This window comes from Syngnathus leptorhynchus, unplaced genomic scaffold, assembly GCF_054491065.1.
Source record: "Syngnathus leptorhynchus isolate UIUO unplaced genomic scaffold, UIUO_Slep HiC_scaffold_611, whole genome shotgun sequence".
NCBI classification, from domain to species: Eukaryota; Metazoa; Chordata; class Actinopteri; order Syngnathiformes; family Syngnathidae; genus Syngnathus; species Syngnathus leptorhynchus.
The window spans coordinates 5,633-12,500 of NW_028232502.1; the positions used below are offsets into that span (position 1 = coordinate 5,633).

The following is a 6,868-nucleotide window of genomic DNA, read 5'->3' on the forward strand; positions in this document are numbered from 1 at the left end:
TCCTCCTGGAGCTCACAGCCAACTTGGCAAAAAGTTTCTAAGTGCCCACGGCCCTGCCGAGCTTTGGCGTCCGCCCAGCGCCGGTTCCGCAGTCGGCCTCGAATGACGAAAAATAACGGTCTCCTCCTGGAGCTCACAGCCAACTTGGCAAAAAGTTTCTAAGTGCCCACGGCCCTGCCGAGCTTTGGCGTCCGCCCAGCGCCGGGTTCCGCAGTCGGCCTCGAATGACGAAAAATAACGGTCTCCTCCTGGAGCTCACAGCCAACTTGGCAAAAAGTTTCTAAGTGCCCACGGCCCTGCCGAGCTTTGGCGTCCGCTCAGCGCCGGTTCCGCAGTCGGCCTCGAATGACGAAAAATGACGGTCTCCTCCTGGAGCTCACAGCCAACTTGGCAAAAAGTTTCTAAGTGCCCACGGCCCTGCCGAGCTTTGGCGTCCGCCCAGCGCCGGGTTCCGCAGTCGGCCTCGAATGACGAAAAATAACGGTCTCCTCCTGGAGCTCACAGCCAACTTGGCAAAAAGTTTCTAAGTGCCCACGGCCCTGCCGAGCTTTGGCGTCCGCTCAGCGCCGGTGCCGCAGTCGGCCTCGAATGACGAAAAATGACGGGTCTCCTCCTGGAGCTCACAGCCAACTTGGCAAAAAGTTTCTAAGTGCCCACGGCCCTGCCGAGCTTTGGCGTCCGCCCAGCGCCGGTTCCGCAGTCGGCCTCGAATGACGAAAAATAACGGTCTCCTCCTGGAGCTCACAGCCAACTTGCAAAAAGTTTCTAAGTGCCCCACGGCCCTGCCGAGCTTTGGCGTCCGCCCAGCGCGGTTCCGCAGTCGGCCTCGAATGACGAAAAATAACGGTCTCCTCCTGGAGCTCACAGCCAACTTGGCAAAAAGTTTCTAAGTGCCCACGGCCCTGCCGAGCTTTGGCGTCCGCCCAGCGCCGGTTCCGCAGTCGGCCTCGAATGACGAAAAATAACGGTCTCCTCCTGGAGCTCACAGCCAACTTGGCAAAAAGTTTCTAAGTGCCCACGGCCCTGCCGAGCTTTGGCGTCCGCTCAGCGCCGGTTCCGCAGTCCGGCCTCGAATGACGAAAAATGACGGTCTCCTCCTGGAGCTCACAGCCAACTTGGCAAAAAGTTTCTAAGTGCCCACGGCCCTGCCGAGCTTTGGCGTCCGCCCAGCGCCGGTTCCGCAGTCGGCCTCGAATGACGAAAAATAACGGTCTCCTCCTGGAGCTCACAGCCAACTTGGCAAAAGTTTCTAAGTGCCCACGGCCCTGCCGAGCTTTGGCGTCCGCCCAGCGCCGGTTCCGCAGTCGGCCTCGAATGACGAAAAATAACGGTCTCCTCCTGGAGCTCACAGCCAACTTGGCAAAAAGTTTCTAAGTGTCACATCTGTGAAAAAACGACTAAGTGTCAACTTTCGAAAAAACGGCTAAGTGTCAACTTTCGAAAAAACGGCAAAGTGTCACATCTCTGAAAAAACGGCTAAGTGTCGACTTTCGAAAAAAACGGCTAAGTGTCAACTTTCGAAAAAACGGCAAAGTGTCACATCTCTGAAAAAACGGCTAAGTGTCACATCTCTGAAAAAACGGCTAAGTGTCACATCTCTGAAAAAAACGGCTAAGTGTCGCCTCTCTGAAAAAAACGGCAAAGTGTCAACTTTCGAAAAAAACGACAGAGTGTCGCCTCTCTGAAAAAACGACTAAGTGTCGACTCTGAGAAAATGGCAAAGTGCCCACGGCTCTGCGGGCTCGTGCATCCGACCCGCGCCGGTTCCCCAGCCGGCCTGATATAAGGCAAAACCAGCCTCTCCGCCTGGAGCTCAGAGCCAACTTGGCGAATATTTTCTAAGTGCCCACGGCTCTGCGTGGCTACGGCGTCTGCCCAGCGCCGGTTCCTGGGTCGAACCCCGAGGACGAGGAATGCCGGTCTCCGCCTGGAGGTCCCAGCTTAATCGGCGAAAATTTTCTAAGTGCCCACGGCTCTGCCGGGCTCGTGGCATCCGACCCGCGCCGGTTCCCCAGCCGGCCTGAAATAAGGCAAAACCAGGCTCTCCCCCTGGAGCTCAGAGCCAATTGTGGCGAAAAAAACGACTAAGTGTCAACTTTCGAAAAAAACGACTAAGTGTCAACTTTCCAAAAAAAACGGCTAAGTGTCGACTTTCGAAAAAACGGCTAAGTGTCAACTTTCGAAAAAACGACTAAGTGTCGCCTCTGAAAAAACGACTAAGTGTCGCCTCTCTGAAAAAAACGACTAAGTGCCCACGGCTCTGCGGGGCTTGTGAGTCCGCCCCGCGCCGGTTCGGCGGTCGGCCTCAAAAAGCGGAAAAATCAGCCTCTCTCCCTGGAGCTCACCAAAAATTTGTCGAAATTTTTCTAAGTTCTCCTCGAGGTACCAGGGGGTGAGGTACCCGGGCTAAGGTGCAGTACCTTTTTTGGTCTTCAGGTGCGCCAGAGTACAATGAAATGGTCCCAGTAGTCAGTGTACTCATCGACTTTCCCCCCGTTTTCCAAAGCACCCCGTTTACGAGTATGGAGGAGATGGTGCTGGTCTCCCCACGGCGTCGGACACGCCGTCCTCGACAGCACAAGGTCGGATAGAAGACCTGAAAAGCGCCGTGGCACGCGCTGGAGGTGTCACTGTGGCGAAAAAGTGACTAAGTGTCAACTTTCGAAAAAACGGCTAAGTGTCAACTTTCGAAAAAACGGCTAAGTGTCAACTTTCGAAAAAACTGCTAAGTGTCAACTTTCGAAAAAAACGACTAAGTGTCGCCTCTCTGAAAAAACGGCAAAGTGTCAACTTTCGAAAAAACGACTAAGTGTCAACTTTCGAAAAAACGACTAAGTGTCCACCTCTCTGAAAAAAATGGCAAAGTGTCAACTGCGAATGTGGTGGTGCATGGAAGGAAGTGGAGACGGCCGCCTCCTTAAACACAGGCCGGAGAGGAGCGTCAGGGCCAGGCTCCTCAAACATGGACCGAGTGTCGCCCTTAACACAGACCAAGGGGAGGACGGCCGCCTCCTTAAACACAGGCCGGAGAGGAGCGTCAGGGCCAGGCTCCTCAAACATGGACCGAGTGTCGCCCTTAACACAGACCAAGGGGAGGACGGCCGCCTCCTTAAACACAGGCCGGAGAGGAGCGTCAGGGCCAGGCTCCTCAAACATGGACCGAGTGTCGCCCTTAACACGGACCAAGGGGAGGACGGCCGCCTCCTTAAACACAGGCCGGAGAGGAGCGTCAGGGCCAGGCTCCTCAAACATGGACCGAGTGTCGCCCTTAACACGGACCAAGGGGAGGACGGCCGCCTCCTTAAACACAGGCCGGAGAGGAGCGTCAGGGCCAGGCTCCTCAAACATGGACCGGAGTGTCGCCCTTAACACAGACCAAGGGGAGGACGGCCGCCTCCTTAAACACAGGCCGGAGAGGAGCGTCAGGGCCAGGCTCCTCAAACATGGACCGAGTGTCGCCCTTAACACGGACCAAGGGGAGGACGGCCGCCTCCTTAAACACAGGCCGGAGAGGAGCGTCAGGGCCAGGCTCCTCAAACATGGACCGAGTGTCGCCCTTAACACGGACCAAGGGGAGGACGGCCGCCTCCTTAAACACAGGCCGGAGAGGAGCGTCAGGGCCAGGCTCCTCAAACATGGACAGAGTGTCGCCCTTAACACAGACCAAGCGGAGGACGGCCGCCTCCCTAAATACAGGCCGAACCGGAGCGCGAGTGTCGCTCCTTAAACACGGACCGAGTGGAGGACGGCCGCCTCCTTAAACACAGGCCGAACAAAATGACACAAAGTGTCAACTGCGAATGTTGTCCATCCAAGGAAGGAGCGTGATGCCCGCCGGCTCCTTAAACACAGGCCGAGAGTCGCCCCGGACGGTCCGCCTCGCGGCGCCCGTCTGCTCGGATAAAATGACACAAAGTGTCAACTACGAATGTTGTCCATCCAAGGAGGGAGCGTGATGCCCGGCCGGCTCCGAAAACACAGGCCGAGAGTCGCCCCGGACGGTCCGCCTCGCGGCGCCCGTCTGCTCGGATAAAATGACACAAAGTGTCAACTGCGAATGTTGTCCATCCAAGGAAGGAGCGTGATGCCCGGCCGGCTCCTTAAACACAGGCCGAGAGTCGCCCCGGACGGTCCGCCTCGCGGCGCCCGCCCGCTCGGATAAAATGACACAAAGTGTCAACTACGAATGTTGTCCATCCAAGGAAGGGAGCGTGATGCCCGGCCGGCTCCTTAAACACAGGCCGAGAGTCGCCCCGGACGGTCGCCTCGCGGCGCCCGTCTGCTCGGATAAAATGACACAAAGTGTCAACTACGAATGTTGTCCATCCAAGGAGGGAGCGTGATGCCCGGCCGGCTCCGAAAACACAGGCCGAGAGTCGCCCCGGACGGTCCGCCTCGCGGCGCCCGTCTGCTCGGATAAAATGACACAAAGTGTCAACTGCGAATGTTGTCCATCCAAGGAAGGAGCGTGATGCCCGGCCGGCTCCTTAAACACAGGCCGAGAGTCGCCCCGGACGGTCCGCCTCGCGGCGCCCGCCCGCTCGGATAAAATGACACAAAGTGTCAACTACGAATGTTGTCCATCCAAGGAAGGAGCGTGATGCCCGGCCGGCTCCTTAAACACAGGCCGAGAGTCGCCCCGGACGGTCGCCTCGCGGCGCCCGTCTGCTCGGATAAAATGACACAAAGTGTCAACTACGAATGTTGTCCATCCAAGGAGGGAGCGTGATGCCCGGCCGGCTCCGAAAACACAGGCCGAGAGTCGCCCCGGACGGTCCGCCTCGCGGCGCCGTCTGCTCGGATAAAATGACACAAAGTGTCAACTACGAATGTTGTCCATCCAAGGAGGGAGCGTGAGGCCCGGCCGGCTCCGAAAACACAGGCCGAGAGTCGCCCCGGACGGTCCGCCTCTCGAGGCGCCCGCCCGCTCGGATAAAATGACACAAAGTGTCAACTACGAATGTTGTCCATCCAAGGAGGGAGCGTGATGCCCGGCCGGCTCCGAAAACACAGGCCGAGATTCGACCCCGGACGGGCCGTCTTCTCCCGGCGCCCGCCCCGCGTACGCCCCCCATCCCCGGTCGCCCGTCTGCTCCCGGCGGGCCTCCGAGTACCCCCTCACCCAACTGACCGACTGGCACTCATGACCCGCCTTGGTAGGGCCTCCATCGGCCTCGGCTCGTCCGACGTCGGGTGGACGGTTCCTACCCACTGCGGGTCGCACTCTAGCGCCCCGGCCGCCGCGTGAGCGTGCGCTCCCCGCGCCGCCCCGCAGGCCCCGGCGCGACCGTACTGCGGCGAGACCGAGACGACCCGGTTTGGCATCCATCCCACCTAGCCACGATCCACGGAGGCCGAGCGAGCGGCTGAGTGTCGGGCGCCGCGCGTGCGAGCGTCCGCCGGCCGCGCCGGTCCTTCCGCGAATGTCGTTTCTCAAACCCTCCGGCTTGATAGCGGCGGCACCACGGGAAGCCGTCCACACACACACCGTCCGACCTCTATCCGAAAAGCCTTCCCGACCAACCGCGGTCGCGGGGGCGTCTGTCGCTCCGCATCGGGGGGGCGTATGGCTTCCGCGCTACGCGCTGCGGGCTCGGGGGGGCCGCAACGGCTGAGTCTGACTCGGCCGGGGCGCAGCTTCCCTCCCGGCAGTCAGCAATAGTGCCGATCGCGCCTGCCACCAGCCCCCTCCCCGACGGGTTCGTCGGCGCCGGCTGGCCGCCGTCCGCCTTCGTTCCCCGAGGGTTCCCAACCAGCGCCGATCCAACTCCGCATCCTGGCCGCACGCAGTGCGTGCCTCGCGCGGGTAAGTCGCCGGCGCAGCGCCGCAGCTCCCGACCCCCGCGTACGGGAATAGTTGAGGGCCTCAGCGGGCCGCACCGACCGAGTCCGACTCGGGCCGGGGCGCAGATTCCCGCTTGGGTGACCGAACGTTCTCTGCTCGGGCCGGAGGGCCGACGCCCGTCCCCCCCCGTCGTCCCCCACGGACCGCCTCCGAGGCCACTTCGCACGGCTCATCCTCGGCTCCCTACCAATGCTTAATCGATGGGGCCGCCCGGCCGGATTCGCGCCACCCTGTCCACCGCGAGTCTCCCCAGACTAACCCGAGTTACCGCCCAGCTCGCCTAACCTTGCACTCGCTCTGCCAAACGGTCGTGTAGTCGGCGGGCCGTCCTACGGGTCGCCCTCCCTCCCCAAACGCGCGGCGGGATAGCGGCAAGGCGGCGGCGGCGGCCAGCGGCGTCGGGGCGCTCGCACCGGAGAAGAGGCGTCTTACGAGGCCGGGCGCAGCTCCCTCTCGTTTACTTGCTGAGTAGCGGCGCTCGAAGGTTCCGCGGCGAGCGCGGCTCATCCCATTGAATGTCCCTGCACCAGGCTCCATCGAAGGGCCGCCCGGCCGGATTCGCACCCCCCTGTCCACCGCGAAGTCCCCTCGACTAACCCGAGTTACCGCCCAGTTCGCCTAACCTTGCATCGCCCCGCCAAACGAGCGAGTTGTCGGCCGTCCTGCGGGTCGCCACCGGCCCCAAACGTGCGGAGGGATAGCGGCAAGGCGGCGGCGGCGGCCAGCGGCGTCGGGGTCGACCTAGCACCGGAGAAGAGGTGTCTTACGAGGCCGGGCGCAGCTCCTCTCGTTTAGGGGTCCGCGAGGGTCGCATTCGAGGTTCCGCGTCCTCGGCTTCGGCTGCGCCGGGTCCAGCCCGATCCATCTCACCCCGCGGCAGCGTCAGACCACCTAGAGCCCCCGCGAACCGCGGCCGGCGTCCGGAAAACAGTCGCGCGAGCCCCCGCTCCGGCGGGCCGGCGAGCGAGAGGCGCTACCCAGCCACCCTCTCTCCTACCTGGTTGATCCTGCCAGTAGCATATG

General features: G+C 61.3%; 1 non-coding gene across 1 annotated transcript in view; it reads left to right on the plus strand.

Annotated features, from left to right (window-relative positions):
* The first annotated feature begins 6,839 nt into the window (after positions 1–6,839).
* Positions 6,840–6,868, plus strand: part of LOC147036453 (18S ribosomal RNA) — a 1,907-nt gene continuing 1,878 nt past the window's right edge. Inside the window, exon 1 of the ribosomal RNA XR_015065132.1 lies at positions 6,840–6,868. This exon is cut by the window's right edge and continues 1,878 nt beyond it. This is a non-coding gene — a ribosomal RNA (18S ribosomal RNA).